The sequence below is a fragment of the Stigmatopora argus genome, chromosome 18 (genome assembly GCF_051989625.1).
Source record: "Stigmatopora argus isolate UIUO_Sarg chromosome 18, RoL_Sarg_1.0, whole genome shotgun sequence".
Classification (NCBI taxonomy): domain Eukaryota; kingdom Metazoa; phylum Chordata; class Actinopteri; order Syngnathiformes; family Syngnathidae; genus Stigmatopora; species Stigmatopora argus.
In genome coordinates, this window is record NC_135404.1 from 8,081,481 (window position 1) to 8,106,077 (window position 24,597).

The following is a 24,597-nucleotide window of genomic DNA, read 5'->3' on the forward strand; positions in this document are numbered from 1 at the left end:
AGATTTTGTTGAACAGTCAACCTCTAAAAGATTTGTTCATTTTAGTATACTACCAAATTTCCAACCGCTTTCTTCAACAATCACCAGTCAAAACTTTCTCAATTAATAGTGCCAAATGACAAGGGGAATTAGCAATTGCAACTATTCAAAAAATATATAATGTGGGTCTTATTTTGTAAGAATTTAATGAAAGAAAAATGATCTGCATAGAAGCAAATCTATATTCCATTTCAATTTCTGTACAATAACATTCCAGCTTTTTCCTCAACCTACAGTAAATATAAAATAAACTTCAAACTTTTTTTCTTCTTTGCCTGGTAATTTTATGCAGCATTTATTCACAAAATCTACTTTCATGACCTAACAGCTAACTCCCTAACAAGACGAAGCCACCAAATAAAAAATTGATAGCATATATTATTTAAATATGTGCACTGTATCTTTAAAGAAATACACACTGATTAAAGTGTATAAACATGCACAAAATTCTAACACATCAATTATTTAATTTCAAAGAGAAAACAGGGTATTTCTAAAATTTGATCTACCTATATTATGGTGGCGTTCGTCAAATCCTAATTTCCGTGAGCGTATGAATCTTTAAAAACTTTTCAAAATATGTTAATTCGGACGTAAATTTCTTAAAGCACGGTGCAGGCCGCGTTGCAGTCAGGCCCGGGAAAAAAAAGACAAAACAAAGCCCAGGGAATGTCACGCACAATAGCGCGGGATGGCAGCTTTGGGGAGGTGCGCGGGGGGCTCCCCGGCTTGACAAGTAAAAGAGCCCCACGACGAGGCGGCGGCTAATTGCCCGCCCTCCCCGTCCATTCAGCCGGGCCCGCCACGCTCCCGCCGCCTCCCCTTTGTCCCAAGTGCACTTTCTTGAGTAAACTAAAAGTGATGGACAGCTCGCCAACAATGGCAACAACAACAACAACAACAACAGGAGAAAAAAAAAACAGAGGGTGGGGGGAGTAAATAGTTTCCATTACGATGAAAGTGTTGCAAGAATTGAATGAAAAAGTAGCGATCGAAAAGAGAATTAAATGATAGAAAAAGAACACTATATTTTTTGTCAAATATTTTCAAATAAAGAAACTTTTGAAACCGTTTCTATTTAAAATTGTAGTGGTTCAATAATCACATTTGACAAAAACTAATAAAAGGTTTACTGGGGGAACCAAGAAAGTAAGACAATAGGAACAATTATAAGCAATTGAAATTCCATCAAATGCCATGTTAACATTTGCTAAAATAATAGAATTAATAGCTTCATCCATCATCAATTCCATTCTAAAAGACAACAAACCAAAACAAAAAAGGCGATATTTATCCAGATGCATTTGACTCCTAAATTCGTGTCAGCCTGTCAGGACAAAGCAATCAAACACTGCCTTTCAATAATCCAAATTGTCAATCTGTCACTTAGCAACACAAGTGTTATAAATGACCCAAACAGCGCCTGGTGAAACAGCCATAAATAAAAAAAAAAATAAAATAAAGCCATATCGGATTTCAGAGGCATTTGCAAATTATTAAAAAAAAAACAAGTGTAAAAAGTCTTACCATTTAAAAGAGCTGTATTTGGGATGCTGCTCGCTTCCTGGTTAAAACACGCATGCTGCCACTCGTGCTCATGCACTCACTCCAAGCAGACTCCCACCACCATGTCAGCCACTAATCCACTGGGGGGCAGCACCTCGTCTACGGCGGCCCCCCTCGCTAACGCCCGATGGGTTAAGCCGATAAGACGGCGGCGGCCCCCGATGAGAGTCGAGCGAACGCCGGCCCTTCGGGGTCGAACCGGTAGCGCGGACCGGCCCGGCGCGATCCGGCGCTCGGCGCGCCGTCCGCCCGGGACCCCCATCCCCCGGCCGGGTCTCCCCTCTCATGCGTCTTCGTAGCCACCCTCCCCTGAAATCGGCCCTTTTGTGTCCGGCGTCTCCCGTCTTCGATAAATTGAAAAGGAAAAAGAAGACAGGCTTTTTTTTCACTCACCGGCTCGGCGGACATAAGGCGAGTGGAGTGTCGCGTCTTTTTAGGAGTTGCCCTAACTTGGCTAAACTCGAGCAGTGGGGTGTCTCTCCCGTCATGTCAGTAATCCCCCCCCCACCCAGGAAGAAGAAGAAGAAGAAAAAAAAAAACTAGCCACGCTCCATTCTGCGACTTGTCACACCACGTTAGACAAAATCGAGGGTGGAAAAAAGCATTCCGAAGATTTTCTACGGGGGGGAAAAAAGTGTCGAAAAGGGTGAACGTAAAGCTTCCAGGTGTGCTGAAAAAGTCAACGGCGACGACAACAACGGCGGCGGCTAAAAGCGGAAAAGCCGGCAAAAGATGCAAAATGCAAAGCGGAGGAGCCGGCGGAGGAAAATCGCAGCCAAGTGGCGGCGGCGAGAGGAGGAAGCCCACTCTTAAAGCCGTGATCCGACCAGCCGCCACTCACCACCGCTGTGAGCCTTTCAACCGCCGCAGATAAAAAATGACTATTGATCTTCAAATGGTGATAATTGAAAAGATCAAAAAGATTAAACAAAAAGAGAAAAAGAAAGGGGAAGAAAAATCAAGAATGCGCCGACTTACCATGTTGTGCGTTCTCTGCTTTTTGTTGCCAGTTTTTCGGGAGGTTTTTGCGAATTAAAAAAAAGAAAGGATTTCGCATTGAAGGTGTCAAATTTTTTTTCCAGCCGTGCCTCTTGATTGTATTACTTCCGCGGTCCTGCTTTCCAATGCGTCTGAACTTTTTCCCTTTTCTCTTTTATTTTGTTTGTGCTACCTTGCCTTTTCCCCCCCTTCTTTTTTTCTCCTTCTTCTTCTTCTTCTTCTTCTTCTCCGCTTTAAGACTTTAAAAAGCTTCGCCGCCGCCACACGCGCACCCGCTCGCTAAAGCAGCACAAATTATCTCGCCACCTTGCGCAGCGCTCTGATGCTTTTGGCCGCCAACTTTGCGAGGCCCTTTTACGACTGCATCAAAATTAGCATTGTCAAAGCGGTTAATGAATATTAATATTGTATTTGTCATTGGAGCTGGCCCATTGCTGAACTCCGAGTCATCCATCAGGGACAAGATTAAGCACACAATTATTTCTGACTGACAGGGACCAAATCTGGAAGATTTTTTTTTCTTCTTCCCTTCTTTCCCCCCTCCGACAATTTAAAGAAAAAGACACAACATCTTCTTTAAGGTGCCTCCCACGAGACCGGGCGAGATTAATACACTTTTAATGAAGCAAGATTCCATACTTATTCGGGGCGGGGGGAGAAAAAAACGGGGGAAGAATATACTTGAAATCCTGGATTTTATTATTTGGATGCAAGATACGGCTTTCCGTTTACGGACCGTAATGGATTTTTGCCACGAGCGCCGTTTCAATTCATCATGAAACATTTATTAAGAAAACGTCGGACCCCCGGCGTTGGCCGTCTCCCTCGGCGGAGCGCTGCCGGGGCCGACTGCCGCGGACCGCCGAGGACCACACAGGCGGCCCCGCGAACGCTTCCGAGACGGAGACGGGGGGGAATAAAAGCCGCATCAAACATGTCACTGTGGCATTTTTCTAAGTAATTATGTCGTTCTGAGGCAGGGGAAAATTAGGAGGATTCTCAAATTGTTAATATGATTGATGTTTTGCACCTTCCCTATCATGACAATGCCATTTTTATTACACAAAGATTTTTACTCCTTTACTAACCTATATTTAACCCCTTTTCGCAAACAAATTCACTTCTTTCCCTGTCATATTTTTTCCTTTAATTATTTCAAAATTGACCGAGCTAAAACGAGCTAAATTTTTAATTGCAAATGCTTTGTTTAACCCCCTACAAATGAGACTATATGAAACAAAAAAAGGAACATATGGAACAAATACCAGCTAAAAAATGATCACTTCTAATTTGCAATACAGATTTTTGCCTTTTTTTACACCATTTTTTTCTCGCAACCTTTTCCCTCAATCAAAAATATTACAAATAAGTGCCAAGCAAAACTTAAAAAAATATATTCTCAATATAAAAATGTGATTCCCCCCCCCCTACTTTTTCTATCATTAATCACCCCTATTTAAAATGCTATAAAGTGTAAAATAATTTGAAAACATGACAGGTGCGGGGCAGAAATGGCCGCCGCCCCGTGAATCGGCGATAGCCGACCAAGCGGCCGGCTGGCCGGCCGATTGACCAACCACCCTGCAGGCTGCCCTAATACCATTAACAACTCTTAGATGAACACACTAAAACGGCTTTTGTTCTCCAGGTGCAGATCCGGCACACAGATGGCGTTTTTTTAACCCCCCTTTAAATCGGCAGTGAGCGCGGAGGAAAGTTTGCTAATTTTAAGTGTCGAAAAGCCGTCGGGTATTTTCTCTCAATGTGTTTACTTTAAAAGCATCTTGTAATTGGACAATAGTGACATGGTTTTAGTTCCATTTTAATATTTAGTCCAAAAATAGCATTCAAATTAAACTAATAAATTTGCGGAGAAATTGGTTAAGTAAGCAGAAAAGCCTCTTTTTCAAATAACGGATCTTAAAAAGGTAAGTTAGTCCACAAAAGAGAATATCAAGTGAATAAATATATTTGTTTCTAATGTATATTAAAAAAAATCCAGTTCATTAGTTAATTCTGCTTCAAATAATTAACAAATTTCACATTAATACATACAAAAAGGAGTCAGATTAAAACCAAGCAGATTTCAAAGAGGTTTAAAAACCTGATTTAAGCAAAATAAATCAAACTTGGCAATTCACATTAATCCATAATTTAAATGCTAAAGACAAAGATATGATCATTTTTTGATGGCCGACGTCGCTATCAAACGGCAACATCACAGCGATATCATTTTAGTGCTCCGTACGGTCCCACAAATGTTATCTCATTTCAAGAATACTTCTAAAAAGGAATCTAAGGGCTCACAAATGACGTTTTAATTGTGGAGCAGATTAATACGGCCGCCTAAAAATGGCTCCAAAGATATAAAGGGGAGGGCGAGCGAGCTATAGAAAGAAAGAAAGAAAGAGAGAGGGAGAAAAAGAGGCCCAGCATGATCACATCGGCGCTGGTATCAAATTAACGTGGCGACTTTGAAACTTATTGATCTGCTATTAAGACGCTCGTGAAGTTGATGAAGTGAGTGCTGTAGGTGACTCGGCCCACTTCAAAGCCGCCACGGCGAGCCACATAAAACAAGCCGCGCTTTGATCAGGAGAGCGGGGCCTTCAGGATGAAGGAGAGAGAGGAAAAGAAGGGGAAAAAAAAAATCAAAAAATAAAATAAAAATCCCACCCTTACCCAAATTCTACCCTGATCCGGCTTCGGGGTCGAGCTCCGAGTCGACCTAGTTTTCAAGGATGAAAGCTAACATCCTTGAAATTTGGGATATTTCTGGTGACGTTTTTCAATTTCTTTAACTGACATTTTCAGACACAATTGCATTGGCAAAGTGCTTTTGTAGCGTGCTTTCCGATTGGAATGACAAACAGATTGGCAAAAGCAACACGGCGATCGGCATTAACATTCCAGGCCCGATAAGAAGCGAGGATGGAGCAAGTCTTCACGGCAAATGCGGCGTGTAATAAGGCGCACAATGAGAGAGACAAAGCAAGAGTGCCAAGGAGATAGGACCACTATTGTGTGCTGGATACAACCCACCACCACCACCACCACCACCGCCGCTCCGCTTAAAGGCACACAACATTAAATGCGGCGCGCTGCCAATCACACCTGCACTTTCTTTTTATTGTTAGCACCACTGGGTGGAGGTAGTAAGTTAACGTTTTCACGCTGGCGTCGCTGACGAGGGAGCTTCAAAATTAAAACCCTAACAGGAAAGCGATGAGATCATTTTTCAGGGTGGTGATAAAAAGAATGTTTTTGGATGGCGAGAGGCTGGCAGCCAATGATTGTTTGCCAGTCACCACCAGTAAAAAAAATGGACTGGACGTTTCGTGCTATGAATGGTTAATAACAGCATTGTAGTGCTCAGAGATAAACAGTATTTAGGTTGTTTGTCTCCCCGCAATTTGCTGGGGTAGTCGGCTGGAATAGGCTCCAGCACCCCCATTACCCCCGTGCAGATAAGCGGATCAGAAAATAGTAAACAATGCTTAATGGGGCCAAATAATCTATTGATAACTAACCGATTTTTTTTATTATTATTGATACGTTTCAAGATCTGAACTTAAAATGGACCAAATTCTGAGTGACAATTTTATACTTCATTTTAGATCTTATTTTCACGTGGCATAGATGTGAGTCATTAGCAAACATCTGCATTTTTGTCCTATTTCCAGCATGTTCCGGAATAGTGATCATACGATTAATCGATAAATCGTAAACAACATAATTCATATATAATGCAAAAATTTCAGAAAAAAAATCATTAGGCAGTTATAAACCAAACAAGAAATGCCCTTATTGAATCATTATCAATTGTTGTTTATGTATCTTTCTTACTGTGAATTTGAAATAAGGTCCTGTTTTTAAAAACACAGGTGAAAATAGATTCATCGTAAAATAATATTGACACATTAACCAATGACTACAATTTTGTAAAGACTTCACTAATTGATCATTTATAAAATGCAAAAATAAAAAAAGATATTTAAAAATGAGTAGCTACATGTAGGAAAAGTTGATTCTCAATGATCAAATCTTTGAAACCCCCTAAAAACAATTGGAAGCATTTCGTGTCCCCTCCGCTGAGCTTTTAAATTGACATAAATATTAACGACGACATTAATCATCGACAAGAGGATGCTCCCGAGTGTACGTGCGTGCGGAAGCTAAACCGCATGACTATAATTAATAGGCCTAAAACAGATGACAGTAAAACATTTAGAGCGCGCTTATCTCCGCCCCCCACCCTTCCCTAGTTTTGCTGGGCGGCAGAAATAAGAGCGCGACGCGACGGGCCCGCGTGCGGCGTGTCACGACAAGTCAGCAAAGCGACAAAACAGCCGTTTGCTGACAATTGCGTTGATGTTCGGCGACTTCCTCGCATGTTTGATGGAGCTAGAAAGAGGTGCGAGGGGCGCGAGGGGTGCGGAGGGATCGGCGATAAATCAAATGCGGATTGGCGTAAACAGCTGCAGAAGAAATGACAGCTTCCCTTAATTATGTATAGAAGAATTTAAGCAGTGGTGGGAGATTGCAATTAAAAAACAGATATAAAAGCTACTTTCTGCCTTTTATCCCATCTGACAAAGACTTTCTTTTCTTGCGTTTCCGCAATGATTCCAAGCGCGAATCAGGCGCTGATGCATATGGCCTAGAGTCAATGTCAAATCCCAGTAGTAGGGGGGAAAAAAAAGAAATAAAAAATTAAATAAATGAAAGAAAATAGAGACGGAACAATGCCAAAAGGCACATACATCATCACTAAACCCCCCGCCGCTTCCACTTCACAATAATCATCTTCCCAACTTGTAATGTGACTCAATTTAAGTGCCAAGACAACAAAAACATTACATTTACATAGATAAAGGCATTAGTAGGTTGAAGAAATTGAATATGAAGTGGAGGGAGAGGGCAATGTAAATAAGAGCAGAAAGAAAAATATATATATAAACACAACCTGCCTGCCACTCCACCTACCTAGGGGTGTGCATTTTTTTTATGCTCAAAGACCACAATTCACTACAACTTAAATGAACCAGGTCATTTCAAGCTGATTTTGAAAAAAAATTAAATCCTGCTGTAAGACAAAAACGTTATATGATGAACAAAAATGTTTTAAATATATTGGCTACATTTTTTTGTTTAAAGTTTTAGCTTTTATTTTAGCATATATATATATTGTATTAAAATATATTGCCAAAAATAACTATAGATTTTCAAATATATATGAATTCTCATCCATATTATAATTTAATTAAGGTAATCCACCCTTTTTTGATTGATCTATTTACAATTTACCCATTATTTAATGTGAGATCTTTACAATTTAAAACAAGAACATACTTGAAATTCAGCTTTTTCTCATTTTTTAATAGTATTATAACTAAATTTAATCCAAGTTAATGTTAAATACAATAATTGATATGAATAATGTTGAATCACTATCTATAAACACATTCAATTAATTTCTTATTTCCATTTGTTTCATTATTTAAAATTTAAACTCACCAATTCGGGGAAAACAAACATAAGAAATGTAATATTTAAACAAAAAAACTGCACATTCTTTTAATAACATTGTTATTTCTTCTTACACTGCTGGTATGAGCAGCAGTGTTGTCAAACTAAGGGGGTAAAAATATCGATATATATAAAAACATATATCCCAAAAATATACTGCAAAAAAAGAAACGCATGCCAATTAGCGAGGAGAAATGGAAGAGGGGGCTTCTACTTGTGCTGCTTCGGCTTTTGCCGCCGCCGCCGCCGCTGCCGCTTACTCTTTGGAGTGCAGCGGGCCTCGCGGCGAAGCTGTCATGTCGGTGGGATTGATCAACAGTCCCGCCATTTCTAATGGCGTGTTGTCATGAAGAAGCTGCAGCCATAGGGAGTCACCTGCCTCCGTCCTTCCCCACCCATGTACGCGCCCATGTGCGCCCGTGTGTGTGTGTGTCTATGAGATAACGAAGGTAGCGTACCTATTCTGCACCCTTACATACTGTACATCTATTTTTTTTAATCCTCCCACTCCCAGGCGGTCTACCTCAGCTCGTCCCAGAAGGTGGAAGAAACGTGCCATCTTGTAAGCACCCCCCTTCCTTTGCACACGACGCGCAACCCAGATATGGCGACACAAAGGCGGCGAAAAACCAACGTGGCAGTTTGTGTAACGGAAAATGTACAGTCGAAGGAACCATCAAATCTATGTCAACAATTGAGCCATAAATGATAGGATCACGATCAATGTAAGGGAACTCAGTGCAAACAAACCCTAAAAATAAATACCCATTTCAAAATGTATGGTAACAGAAACGCGTGTATCCACATCAAAACAATCCAACCGTAAACAAGCTATGTTTCTATGTAACAGGAAGATGGAATGTTTTGGTACTATAGTAGAAACAACTTACTGGAATAATAGACGAGCAAGTTCTACATAGCAACACAATACTCTCGGCTAGGTAAACAGGAAGAGAAATATCATATCAACAGCAACGCCACTAAACCAAAAAGGGTATATTTTGATAGTCAAAGAGTATATTTTGATTGTACGGTAGTGAAAGTTACGTTTATTTTCAGATTTGGCCGACCACACTAGGAAACCTCTCGGCAACAAATGGGATAAAGTCAAATAAAAGTTAAGGCGAACTTGCCAGTTCAAGGTAACGCGAAGGCTATTCGGAGTGCGCGTCACGTACAGTTAACCTTTTTATCAGGCACGCCTGTGGTCTCATCAGTCGATGCAATTCTTCGCCGGCGGCCTGCTTAACCGAGGGGACACGGACCAATAGGAAAATATTTCATTGTGTTCGCATTTCAAATGGCGAATGGGGGGCGGCGCCGTTGGTGGGGGGGGGACCGATCGTTGCCAGCAGAATTAATTGCCTATTCCGAGAATAATGTCCCTTATCCGCGATCCTCGAAGGGCTCAACGCAAGCGTAGGCTACTTTTTTTTTGTAGCTTCAAAAAGAAGAGCACCTCGGGGGGGTCATGGCCCATTTAGGCCCCCGTAAAATGCACTGAACCGAAATAATCTATACGACAACTGCATATATATATTTTAGTAATATGTAAAGAGCAAGTTAAGTCTTTTTGGAAATACGACAAACAGTATTTAATCAAAATATTACATTTTGTATTAAATTTTCCTGATTATCGTAATAACACTGTCGACGGAACATGCTAAATGGCTCAAGATGGTGCAACACTGGTGGGGCTTCTATCCTTTTATTTGGGGGGATTTGAGCTCAGGCTCTGTTACACATTGGCCAAACATATGCGCTGACCCCGACTTATATCGGTGAATTTTTTTGTTTGCCTGATTCTAAGCTTAGCCTTTATGAAGCGCTACCGCTTTTCAGACTCAAAACGCCGTTAAAAATGCGCATTGTTCCGATGTTAAGACGAAAAAAAAACTTGGACCCTCTCTGAAAAAAGCGACCCTCTGCTACAAAAAAAACAACACTTGCCCACAAAGGAAAAACAAGAAACATTTTTTTTACGTTGACGAGCGAGTGAAATACTTCATCCGATAGTGTCGATTTCACTCCCCGCCAGATGGACGGCGCAAACTCGGCATCGCCCCCCCGTCAACTATTCCGCGCTACCTTCCGTTCATTGCGGATTCAACCCGACGGAGTCAATCTTATTAACTTCCACGCCGGTTCACACATGACATTTGCTTCATTTTTTTTTTCCCCTCGCCGAGATCAAAAACATCAATTAGCAGCTGGAAAATGGGAAAGCGCGAATGACGGACGCCGATAACGCCGGCTCATTTGAAGCGGGAGGGTAAATCTATTCTCGAGTTTTGAATGTGCTCATTACGATTGCCTGTTTTCAAAGAGGACCTCCAAATAGCAAAGAAATTAAATTTATCTTGTCGAAATAGCCAGGAATTGTTTTTCCCCCCTCCCTTCCTTTTATTTATTTATTTTTTTAATCCGACGTCTATCTCTCCGCCTCAGCGCAGCGACGCTTTGTGTCACAGCTGCATTCTCTTTCTTTTTATTATTATTATTTCTCATTAGAATAGATCACAACTCGCCACAGAAGTTGAAACCAAACACCGTCACCCTGCGCGCAACCCATCAATATCATTCTAAAGGCGGTCCGATGTCTCTTCAGACGGGGGAATATTATGCGGTAAAGAAGCCTAAATGTGACCAAGCAAGTTAGAAACCATAAATGCCATAATCACATTAAAAAGAATATAATTGGATGTTTTGCTAAGGTTTTTTTCCCCCTACAAATATGAATGTGTCAATCTTGTCGCTACAAAGGAATTTGCCTGTTTGGTAAACAAAACAGCATTTTTTAATTTGACCATTTCCAAAACCAATATTTTTATGTATTTATTTGCTCCTGAATTTAAATGTATTTAAATTCTAATATTTTTTTCAATTGTTGAAAATTTGAACGTGTTGTAATATGAATTTTGACAGGGTTGTTCTGCAAACTAATCCCAATTGGTAAACAGAAATTTGTTAAATTTACATTTAATCTAATAATTAATAAATAAATAAATCAACATTTTAACATTTATTCACATTTTACCTGTACAGTAATTTAAATAATTCCTAACATTTTTCTTAAATAAAAACATGCATAAGAAACATTTCATTAAATTTGATCTACTGTTTCACGGCACCATTGATCGGTGGCTGCGTCTTTCGTGAAATTATGAAATCGGAAGCCTCCCGCCTTGTGTGTCAGACGAAGGCGTAACTCAATAAAGCCGTAACCTTTAAGCAAAAGCCTATTTTTGGTGGCCAAATCCATCTATTGTCAGACGTTTCCTTATGCTTGAGTTACATCTCCGAGGGCCCCGAACAAAAGCAACTTTAGCGGCGGAGGGAAGACGCTCCTAATGCGAAGGGGGTGGCGTTTACATATCACATTCCTCCGGCCCATTGATTCCTGATCTTTTGACATTATTTAGATGCTTTTTATTTTCTTCGCCGTCTCATTCTTTCCCTGACACGAAAGACAGCCAACGTCCAAACAAGTCACGCGGGGGAGTATCTACTATCTGTCAAAAGAGCGGGCATTTTCCCGGTATTAAGCGCCCCAATGCTGAGACGCGGTGCCGAGAATCAGCGGGATGAAAATATCAATCTTTATAATGGAGGCTAATCAGATATCAGGCTGCTGTTTGCCTTATGGCTATAAGACAAGACAACAGGGTTGTAACCAATACAATATCCAGGACAAAAGGCCAAAGAAAATATTTCCACAAACAAATGTGATTCTACACGTTGAAAATTCACATAACCGAGAGGAAAAAATTGAAAATTTATGCACGCAAATGGGATTTTTGTGTGTATGCATGCCTCGCATATATGCATGTATATGAAACCTAAATTTTTGTTTAAATTTACCATGGGGTATAATATTTTGCAGTAGTTTCTGTGTGTGTGTGGAAATGTTTAGCTAGTTAGTACGAATAAAATTACCAAAATTCAAGCACAGCAATCTAATGGAACAGTCTCCTTCAGAAAACAAGATTCCTGAAAAAGTATATGGAAATTGATCTTACACAGATTTTAGTCATGCAATAAAACAATGTATTTACTCCAAATGCCTTAAAAATGCATCGTTCTCTAGTTAATTAAAAAAAGTTTAAAGGAGCTTGTTGAAAAATGTTCTTTATATGCTTAATATATCTGACATTTCATTTGATAAATGTTCCAAATTTGATTTATATTCAATCTATCAGTCTTTTAGGGACTACAAAAATCAGCCCACATTCCCATTGGGTGTTTTAAGATTACAACACTTTCAAAACGGCCAAATGGTGCCCTTGTATTGGCAATTATTTGACAAAACAAAAAACGGGCTATTTGACAAGCATGCACAGCGTCTGTGGAAACAAAAGCTTTGCGCACACTGGCTGGAAAAAGCCTCTTCAGGCTATTAACCCATAAACAGGCTTAATATCCAAATTACAAACAAACAAAGGGCAGGAATGTGCAATGATTACAGCCTCGTCCCGAGGTTATGACTAAATGATGCAAATGGCCACTTTACATTCGGACCAGTTAGCTTCCTCCCGGCAACATTTTTTTTTAAAGTCATATTTTTACCTACGTCCGTAGATTTTGCCAAATTTTCCGACCTTGGTCCAACTTTGAGCCACTGTTCTTATTTTCTCTGAGTCTTAACCATCGAGAGGACTCAACTCTATCATATCATAACATACCTTACAAAATGACTTGTAAGAGTTCGGACAAATTTGCGCTTTCATGTCCGGCGTGTTAGCGTATAAGTCTTCACTCGGGGGCGCTTAAAAGGAGAGATTTTTAATGAGCTGAGGTGAGGTTAATTGGGCCGAGTGATGTTCTACTTCCCTGTAAAATGAAGTCCATTTCCTGGACGTGTTTAATCAACAAACACTTCAGCCCAATTTTTACTTCTTGCAGGGAAAGTGAGGGCTTTTTCGCAGAAATGATGACGGGACCCCCTTCACTAGCCATTAGGAAGTACATGATGTAGATCCTGTGCGACTAAGCGACCTTGTAATCAAGTGCAAATTCGTGGATGAACGACTGGGTGTTCAATGGTCCTAGCAGTGTAATTACGGAGTGACCGATTCAATTCGTCTTCATAGCCGCCAGTGACGCCCCATCTATTGATGGATCGTTATCATTAGAAAGTGACAAAGCCTTAAACAAGAGAGACGTCTGGAAAAAAGTCTGCGTGTGGTCAAAAAGGAACAATAGCCCCGATGCTATTTTCTATTCATAAAGGACAGGAAATTGCTATTTCTGAAATTGGGAACCCAAAGCCACTGTGCGCCCAAAAAAATTTGGCCACGTCGTTTTTGAATCTTTTGACAAAACAAGAAAAAAACCATTAAACTGGACTCCAGTTGTCTCATTTAACCATTGCATATTATCAGACCTGGTTGACTGAGAACGACATGTCAAATGTCCATTTTAAGAAGTAGGTACTATGGACTGCCCACAATCAACGGAATATATTTTTTGGAGCAAATGAATGATGGGATTTACCAATGATTAATAACGGTGGTTACTGCGAAACGGTATCTGATCGCAACTACTGATGCCAAAAAGTTTACGCTTTAACACTGGAAATGAAAGTTGTAGCTTAAACTAGGCTTTAAATTTAACCTGCAACGCTAAAGCGTCAACTTTCAAGCTTTCATTTCGATGACAACATAAGGCCTACTTCCTGAAAAGTAGTGGTTTTGGAGATGTAAAGATTCCATCCAATATTTTCTATTTCTTCAAAAATTGCTGACTGACATCAGTGACTGTCTGACCTTACATACACTCACATAGCCATTACACGCTAAATACCTGGCACACAAAAAAGACTATGTATACGTCCTCAAAGTCCTCAATCCATTTGGCTGGCGCTGCCTCCAAGACTGAACTTTTATAGCGATCTGCTCCGACAACACGTCTGCAGCCAAAGACAAAAACCGCAGGCTACCACTGGTCTGCCCCTCTATATTTTCAGTCTATATATTCAGCAGGCTGTATATCTTAATTATCCCTCTTTTCCGAGAAGACACAAAATGAGGCCCTTCCCGTCGTGACTTTTACAGGCACATTATTACACGTCTGCGATAAAATGCACACTTGGTTTCTTTTGCTCTCAGAAGCCATCGCAGTTTAGCGTTGGTTCAGAAAAAGCAAACGTATTGTGAAAATCAAGAGCAGCGGGCTGTGCTGGATTAAGACCTCACAAGGTAGAGAAGACAGAGAGAACAAATGGCCCCCAAGACTTGGAGCTCAGTGTGATTATCTCCTCCCTTTTTCCTCATGGGTCGCAGCTTTTAGGGGTCAGCACCATTTCATTCACACACACGCAGGTTAGGGGCTTTGCCGTCTCAGTGACTCAATCGTATCCGCGGCTCTCCGTCGATAATGCTCGGTGACCCAGCAAAGGCCCGCATGGAGGGCCCCTGGCCACACCTCTCTCTGGAGTTTCATCAGTCCAAAAGCACCGTTGCCCCCAAGGTGGCGCTGCTGCCGACATGTGAAGGTGCTATTTTAACTATTGACATCAGAATAAAGGAACGTATGATCTCCTGATTTTTTCATTTTTACTAAAACAAAAGATATTGCTGGTCCCAACCAAGTTTTATGGCAAGATATTTGAATAAAATGAGCCAGTTTTGGATTGAAACATCAAATCATAAACACGTAGTTAAGATTCTAATCACAGGGGAAAAAATAACAACTTCATTTTCCATTTTTTTGCTCACACTGATAGCGATAGCCATTTTAATTAGCAGCTGACAGCGATTTTATTTGCCAGGCTCTCCGAGTTAAATGTGGTGCTAAAATGTGCAAAAATAATAATAACTATTGACGTTCCGCTTTTTCATTCTGAACTGAAAAAGCGGAACGTCAATAGTTATTATTTATTATTATTATACCAATTTCGTCATATGCAGTTTCTGGGTATGATGACAATTAGGCTTTTCTCGAGTCAATGATGATGACAAAGCCTATGTCCGATTATTATATTATTATTATCATTATTATTAAATTGACAACCAGTCCTAGTAGCAAGATGGGCATGTACAGAGCCATTTTTGGCGGATTGGTTAAAAGGCAGGGTGTCCACCACACCCAACGAATTATACGGTCATCTCAGTTAAAAAATGTTGTCTTTCGCGGGTCAGCGCTAAGACTCGGGAATCGACTCCAACCAGCCTAATTCCGGAATAATATGCACACTAATTTATTCCCGGATTCTCTTGCCTTTCACTTCCGTGATAAAGGCTTTTTTTACATTACATGCTGCAGCTGTGAACAAAGGGCACAATAGCATGCGCAAACTCGAAACACAATTGCCAGCGCGAATGCCATTCAGGCTTCAGTCGGCTGGTGGAGCCACGGTATGGAGTCGCCTGCTGCAGATGGGGCGGGGCGGCAGGGTCGGGGGGGTCAGTGCGATCGGCACAGTTGGCACCTCGGCACTCGGATGCGTCGACTGAAGGGTGGCGGTGATGCGCCTTCAGCTTTCATATTGTCGCCGCTTCCTGTTTTGAAAGCCGTTAAGGAGCAAAATTTCCTCACACATGAAAAGACTCGCGCTTTTGAAACGTGTCCAAGCGCAAAAGTGAAAAAGAGGGGGAACGAGAGCCGATCTGTAAACATCTCTACCAAGGGGTCGACGGAAAAGGAATTGTGAGGAGGAGGAGGTCTGGAAATGATACATTCATTTGCCTTCTTCTTCTGCTTCTTTTTGTTTTTGATTCGCTGATGAAAGAGATGCGGCGTTTTTTGTTCCCAGCCAGCTGTATTGCTCTATTCAGTGTATGGGGGCACGGAACCACGCGCACAGCCACTACCCACTTAACCCCCTTTGGAAAAAAAATGCTTTGTGACATCTGCATCCACGCATCTCCGCATTCGCTGCAGCCGGCAAGTATTTATAGAGCCGTTTGTTTTGTAACCTCGTTGCTCTGATCACCAAAAAAAATGGGTTTTAAACTCGATTTTTGACAGCCAGGGTTACGCAATCCGCAAAGACACCGGCGACACCACTTTGTCATCGATTCCAACTGGCTGTCACATGTGTTTACTGCCCGCTCAGCTGCTCTACTGCCAGAGTTCTTTGTTGTCTTTCCTCGGCAGTGGCCAGCCCGTGCCTCTTACTTAATAAAAGGATCTAATTGAGCTTAATTGCAGCCTTTAAGCGTCATCTAAAAAGTGTCGCTAAACAAATTGCGGCAGACCAGCCAGTATTTGATAGCGCAGTGGCCTCAGATTCAGACTCAAATATATCACATACTTTAATTTACTGCTATCATCTGAAATTTGATGGCCTGGCAGCCCTTCCAGTTCACAAGGGAAGATAGGTCACATTAGTGTGTGACAGGTATGAATTGGGTGACCTAAGAAAATAGGGGACTCCGGTAGTTAATCCAAATCTGGTGCAGCAATCCAAAATAGAATCTTTCAGAAATACTTATTTGGGACTTCAGAGTGGCATTCATAATGCAGCTGATTCAGCTTATTCCACTACTGTATGCTAGTTTTGTCAGTTTTTAAACTATCCCAGGACCAAATCTTCCAAATTTGATGTTTCATTACCAAAACAAATTATCTTTAATTCTGTATGTGAGCTTGAATTTCATTGTTTCATTAATAAAAATAAAATAATAACTATTGACATTCCGATTTTCCAGTTCAGAATGAAAACCCATATGTTTGATTTAACTCTAAATGTAACATTTCGAATCAAAATTCATTGGCGATATTATCTCTCTGATTTTAGGGTACAGTAACTCATTGGATGCAATTGACAGTCCTTTTTTCCCAAATTGGATGTCTGTTGCGACCAATGAATTAAAGTTCCTCTCGTTATCCGGTGATTGCAAGATGGAACCCAGGAAGATCTACAGCATTCTTTCAGATTTAAAAAATAATTACGTATGAATTAAAAAGATACACAGACTCCCACTTCAAAGGACTTGGTTGTCTGTTGCCATCAATGAAAGTAAACATGTTAACTGCAGCGTCTTTGAGTGCTTTACACAGCGAAGAATTCTTTCCCAACAAATACGCCACATACTATTTTAATAATGTGTACGTAGGTGTGTGTTTACTCATGTTGTATTCATAATTCGGCCTCCTGCAGGGCACACATGTCTAGCGAGTACCCTGGAACACGCCACGAGGAGTCTTCCAAAGACAGCTACTTGTACACGCGCTGGTGCACACTCGGATGAAACAAAGCCTAACCGCACAAGTCAACCTCACCAAAAGAACTCTTTTCAGATGATGTTCAGATGTACTCTCTCAGGGTATGAAAAAAAAATCATAACGCTTTTCCACATTCACAACTTAGTTCCCCTCCCGTAGCGCCGTTTCCACGGACAGTAGAGAGTTCCCGCCAATCGATTTTCTCCCGGCTTTGCGAGCCGGTGTCATCTCCTTGTGCCCGCCTCCTGCTTTTAACCATCTTTTTTTCCTCTCGCGGCATGGCGCTAAAGAGAGACGAGAGGATAAACCGATGCACGCACTCAGAAGTTTTGGATATTGATTTCTTTTTGATGCAAAAGAAAAAGAACGAGAGGGGGGGAAAAAGCTCAAAAAGATGGGCTTTTGATCAGCGCAACAGTGAGGCCAGTTCATGTTGCCGTTGCGCATTGCATTGTTTTTCTTTTCCGAGTATTGTGTAGCCTCCAAAAAGGTCTGCAAGGCCTATTAGATGCAGTGACCATGAGGGAATTGTGGATAGGATTCCTGCTGTCCAATGGCCCAGAGAAAGTGTCACAGTGAAGCCTACCACACTAAAATGACAAAACAAAAACAGAGGACTGATATCTGCTTGTTCAGTGAAGGAATAGATAGTAAAAAATTCTAATAAATAAAAATTAAAACCAACTCAAAGACACGGGCCAAGTGTTTTTTTTTACCGACCACTCATCTGCTGTGATGTGCATCCATGTCCACTGGGGGCTACAATTAACCCATCAAACTTATTCCAGCAGGGAATCCACAGCGGCACACCAATCGCCTTTTCTGGCTCTCTGAAGCCAGGGCGACTTGGGCAAGGAGGCAGCCTTTCATATTCTAAGGCTCCACATCATACCCCCCACCCCCACTATTTTGCAGCCGTCAGCACTGATGAGACGCCATTAAAATGGCGGCACAGCATCGACACGTGAGGGAGAGCTAATCAGGTAAAGGAGTAAAAATTTGGGGGTTGCTACAGGGCATCAAAAAAACTGCGTCTTCCTGGCAAAAAAATCGATTATTTCAACACGATGTAACACGAGCAAGCTATTGAGTGAAGTAACGCTTATATGATGCAATCATCATATTCTGTTCAACTATCAACTCTATCCAAACCTCAAATGGAAACTCAAAATCAAAAGGTGTATCGGAAGAAGTTTCGCCAAAAGTCGAGGCGTAACCACTATTTTTATATCACGCATTTCTGGGTGAATAAAATTAGGTAGATGTGATAATGTGCATCGAGCTTTTTCTGTGACCTCATCTCCCTGCCAGAAGCCACATTTTGTCCGGAACTCGAAGCTCCAGAGGGCCTCGGTGGCAGGCGGCCAGGTGATTACACACAAAAGCGCACATTTGTATGCAGAGCGCAAGAATTGCACCACTTGCAATCTGTCCTCCTCGTGACACGCACTCAAACATGCGGTAATGCCTAGCCAAACACAAGGACGACATTCTGTCAAGGAGGATTACAACCATTCCAACTTGACCCCTGCTTCCAAGCAGCCTGTGCCTGAATTTACAGCGGGGAGGCCAGAGAGCGTTTAAACAGGTGTGGGTCCCATGCAGATGCTCGGCGGGCGAGCATGTGCTTCGCATTAGCCACCGACGTGCCGGCCAGAGGAAGCTCGGCAAGCAAAGGCTGGCTGGCTCGTCAATTTCCCCGTTTGAGGGAGCCAGTTTTGTCCTGGACATTCAAAAATGTGTGATTTGCGACTTAAGTGAGTGAGCTGCTTTCATCTTAACTCATTGGCTGCCATTCGCAGCAATAGAACTACATTATATTCCACTACTAATGGATTAGTTAATGTGATAATAATGATGTCAAATCAATTCAAACCAGGAGGGGATTGGCTAGGGCTGAACAATATTGGACAAAAAACTGATAGTGATTTTTTGGGGATTTGCAATATATTGTGATATATATTGCAATACTAAAAATTTGACGAGGTGCCATGAATAGCTCTGTTTGGGAAGACTTTAGTTGTCTCACCAAGAACACATTGTATTCATATAATGCAGTTTAATCGGGGGTTGATCTGTGAATGATGAAGATTGTGAGATAAAAGGGATCCAGAGATCCAGGAGCCTATGTCTTTGAAAATAGATGAGTCTGATAACTACTTGGCAGGATGATGGAAGAGAGGCGGTGTAAGCATGGAGGAGCTTGGTCCTATTGTAAAGCAAAGCGAATGGTTGGCGTCTTAAAAAAAACAATAATAATAATAATACACAAACTATTGCGATTGGCGATGTTCAAACTATATATCATGCAGCAATGATTTCATCACTGCCAACTTTTCCAGCTCAATGAAAGTCAATGACTTAATTCATTTTCAATGAAGAGAGTATCAACAGAAATTCAAATCCAAGTGAGAGCTACTGCTTTGAAACTGATCATTGCAAAAAAAAAAACAACTATTTACTGTACATAGAATCTTCCGAAATAACACACTTGATTCAATTTATTCAGGCTTAAATTTTGTCTCAACGAATGTTATGGTTTTACTATACGCAAACAAACCTCTGAACTGTACTTTTTCTTGAATTTAAAATTCACACAAATATGCAAAGTCTAGCTCTCTAACCCAACAATCAACTAGAACACTGACCCTAAATCTGCAATTAAAATTAATTAAGTCCCATTTGTTACAGAGATCTAGCAACTAAAGTGGTGCATATGGAGCAGTTACTGTTGAACAAGCTCAACAGATTTTACAAATGAAAACATCTCGAAGGACAATGAAAGGAATGAAGTCACAACGAGACGTAACAAATGCAGCAAAGAAAAAACAGAGAGGCTAAATTGCGGCAACAAAGCAAAAAGGAAGTCACGCTTCAAGGAAGCATGGTCCGCTCGCTATCCCTAGCATTCGTTATTCCAGAGCCCCATCTCCGAAAAAGGAAACTCCCATAGATTCTACTGAATGCCAGCCAGAAGCAAGCCAGTTGATTTAGGCACACCTCGCTACACACCAATCAGCCCGGACCCCTTTTGCCATGCCAGCCACTCCACTTATCTGACGTTCCAACGCAAGATGGAGACACTGCCAGAAGTTCCAATTAAAATACCCACTGGCGGGGGAAAAAAAAAAAGGAAAAAGAGGATTGCTGGTAAAAACGTCTGCCGATTCAACATCTTCTTTTATTGTCCATTAATGAGCCAGGAAAGGAAAGCGTGGGTCCTGTCGGGCTCCAATCAAGCTCTCGGGCTTTTTATTTAAATACCTGCACAACTGTCACACATACCAGTGCCTAGGTGCATGTGAAGTAACTCTAGGACTTTAACAAGACCAACGAATGAATAAATATCCAAATAAATGTGTTTAGGTGATGTTAATAATGAATGGGTGGTAGACCGATTTTTGACAGCACCAGTGATTACGTCGACATTTCTGTGATGGGTTCGCTTATTCTTTACAGAGCAGGCAGTTTTCTGAATTTTTCACTAGTTTGCAGTTATTAGTTTGGACGTATTCCCTCGATATTCCGTCAGGATTGAGCCATCAAGCATGATGATCCCCCTTAATCTTGCCAAATCCAACTCTCCTTTTCACCCCGTCACACTCGCCTACCGCTTCAATTTGACTGAGCCCCCCCCCACCCCCTTCAGGTAGTTCATTTTATTGAAAAACTGCTTAAGCACGTGTAGTACATTGTGAATTTGTACTGATGTAATATTTTGGTTACTCTTGCAATTATTGGTACCGCTTTCACTATAATGTTCGTATTTGTATTCTAATACATATATTGGTGAAATTTGGTAAATTTCGGGTGTGCATTTTTTCGAGAATGTGATGTATTTTAATCTAATATTTTGCTCATATTTATTTTCGTTAATATTTGAACCTTTTCCTATGTTTTTATTGCTATGTCGAACATTTGGTTTGTGGTAAATTATGCAAGGCTATTTCATGTTTTGGCCCGTGCCACTCCCAATCGCAAATGACCTATTATTATACTGGTAGATTTAGGATGAGTAACTAGCTGAGCATGTGCACACCTGTGCAGGTATGCATAAGGTGCCTGATGGTAAAACATCCAGGACATAAACAAGTATGCAGAGAGGTAAATACGATTCATATCAAATACCCAGCCCTGCTCAAATACAAAAAGGCAAACAATGGCACAAAAACAATGTTTACTAGACCGACTTGGATATGGACACTGCAAAAAAAACTACGTACATCAAACCGTGAGCCAAACAAATCCAAGTTGAGTTCAGGTAGGTCTTTCTTGGAACTACAAAGATGGAAAAAAAAAAAAATCAAATAAATTGGGGGAGGTTTAGTCTAGTTCTGGCTGGCCCAGCCAACCTGAAAGTATGATTTGCAATACATCGACAGCGTGACGGTGTGACAACGCTAGATGCCTAACAACAGAACTGAGCAGATAACCTGCGTCCAACCACTACAAAACCTTAAAGAAAAAGACCCTCTTCTATAAGGGGGCAAAACAAAAATTCCAGGCAGCTTAAGTGCTCTTGGGAATCACTCAGCATTTGACAGCACTGTTCAAATTTGATCGGACAAGAGTAGTCATCCACAACTTCAAATTGTTGTTGGGGATTTCAAATATTTTCTTCACTCGAAGGGCGAAAAAAGTTGATTACTATTTCTTTTCAAACTTTAAAATTTACCTACCAATTGAAAAAATGTGGTTCACTCTGAAGCTAATCTCTACAATCATCCATCCCTGAAGATTCCCCTAAAACAAGTGATACAATGTGGATATTATTCTTAATTGTTTCAGTGAGTGTCATGAAAACAACATCTTATTGAATTTAACAAAACATGATTGCAATTACAAGTTTACAAAACATCAATGTTCAACTTCCACCACCAGAAAAAAACCCTGACCCTGATGTTGGGATATGGTTCAGCATTGATTCGCACGATTGACACAATCCACGACATTAAGCGACATGTTTTTTTTCCCTGAATGCCTGACACAAGCATTGTTAAAAGCCCCCAGTCTCGCCATGTCTCTCAATAGTGCCCGTCTACCTTTTGTTCGTGCGCGCGCCATACTTGTTTGTGCTTCAAACCGGCGTGTCTTATTAAAGGCAAAAATGCAATTCACCTTCTTCACAAAAGGCTCTCTTGTTGAAACTTTGTTGGAAAAGCCAGCAGACATCTCTTGGGAATAACAATAAAGGTTAGTCATAGGGATGGAAATGTGATTAAGCCCACACAGTTTGGGTTTAACACCAACCTACTACGCTTTAGTGATAAAATTTCACGTTTCAAACGTTATCGTTGGTACCAAGTTTGGTTTGCGATGTTTCTCTCATCCAGTTTAAACACCAAACAAACAAACAAATCAAAGGAAGGCCGAATGCAGTTATATTATGTTCATAGAATTTTCTGTTTTGTATTATATTCTAAAGACCTAATTAAAAGGAATCAATTAATTAAGAAGCTTATTTTCTGATTATGGTCTGATTGCTGTTGAATGCGTATTTATTTTCCAATTACATTTTGATTCTTGTTTTTTTCTTTCAAATGCACTTTTGAATGTTATTATTGTAATTATTTTTTTTGTTATTATTACTGGCAGTCCTAGCGTTACAGACAAAATCCTTTCTAGGCTCAAATATCACCGTTAAAGCTGAAAATTACTTAGAAAAAAAACAAATACGCTAATGCATGCATTTTTCAGGGTGTAATATCAAGTCATTTAAATGTTGTGTGGCTGACTGGAGAAAGGGAGGGAGAATTGGACAAGTTGGCTGGTGTGTGAAGGGTGTTGTTTTGTTTGATTTTTTTGTTGGCTTTGGCTTACCGTAGTTGTGTTCTGTGCCTAAAATACTTTTTTGGGGAGGGCTGTTTTTTGTGGGGGGGTGGGACAAATATATTTTTAGTTTAGGGGGAACTCATTCCATCACTGCAGCCTAGTCATCGACCGTCCCTCCCGCCCTTCCATCTCCTGTGATATTTCCCCCGCCTCTTCCTCCTCTTTTGTCGCTCCCCACCCTTCCCCTGCCCTTAGCCCAGTGCTAATTGGTAAATCTGTTCGACCATGGCGGAGCCAACAATGAGACACCTGGAGTTCTGTCAAAACAAGTTTCCCTGTGAAACGGCCTCCGGTGTTAATACAGTAGCACAGCGAGTTGCCGGGTCTGTTGTCATTCAACAGGCTGGCTGCGGGAATCAACCAAAGTTTGGACTGCCTTGGAGTTTTGAAGTATTGGGGTGTCCATGAAAACTGCGTTGGAAGCTAAAGTTTGTCGGTGGTAAACTGGATTATTGATGTCACTTCTAAACTTTGACCTTAATTGTTAACGTACAGTAAAAGCCAGAAGTAAACTGTGATTAACGTAATTTTCCGCCGCCTACTTTGTGTTGCCGTGAAGGGTGAAATGAGTTCAAGTTGTTGGAGGCCTCAATCAGTGACGCCCGTGAGTCGACCCTCGTCTGACGAGCTGTCATCTGAAACTCCAGTCACGCCTTTCCACGGAAGGACGTGAAAAAGTGTGTTTGTGTGACACCGGAGCATACACGCGAGACAGGCAGGCACACCCAAACACCGTCCTGCCAGACCTCGTCAAACAAGTTTTTGCAAAGATGCATCGCACGAGAGGGAGGTGACGTGAGGAAAATGCAAGATTTCTTTGTTTTTTTTTGCATGTCTCATTGGCGCAATCAAGTGTGGTTTGTGTTTTAAGGAATCTGTAATTTACTATCGAGAGAGCGCATAAAATCAACAAGCCTGTGGCAAGCCAAACGATCTGTGGAGGAAGTCCATGCTCACCCTGCGAGGGGCCAAATCTCGCTTTGGGTTTTGCTTCCACAAATCTGATGAAATCTGAAAAAGTGTTCCAACTTTTTGACAAGAAAGGATTTGGAATCTTTGTTGCGTTTGTTTTGTTAATCCAAACTGCAAATTGCTGAAGTATATTTTTGATGGTTAGGCTTGAAAGGAGCCTTGCCTAATTTATCTGTGAATATCAATATTGTAAACCACCTTAAACTGGTTGATGTTGGAGTAATGTTGTTTGAGTTACTGTTGTTAACTTTGACCCATGCGTGAACACTATTTATTAGTTGTTTTGGTCTATAATTTATTAATTGGCCATAATTTAGTCAGGAACTGGTGGTTTTGATAAAAGCAAATCAAATTGGACTGGTGATTAATAAGGAATTGAACTTTTCTTTAATGTGAATGAGGACCATGTGCTCTTGGATAGTGAGAACAACATTAAACCTAAGTATAATTGTACGGTGGTCTTCAAATATCAGTCTAAAAGTGAATAAGCTG

At 40.9% G+C, this 24,597-nt stretch overlaps 1 protein-coding gene across 24 annotated transcripts in view; it reads right to left on the reverse strand.

The window, feature by feature from the left end:
• tcf7l2 (transcription factor 7 like 2) overlaps positions 1 to 24,597 on the reverse strand; it is an 80,061-nt gene that overhangs the window by 22,237 nt on the left and 33,227 nt on the right. The gene's annotated exons all lie outside the window — the stretch shown is intronic.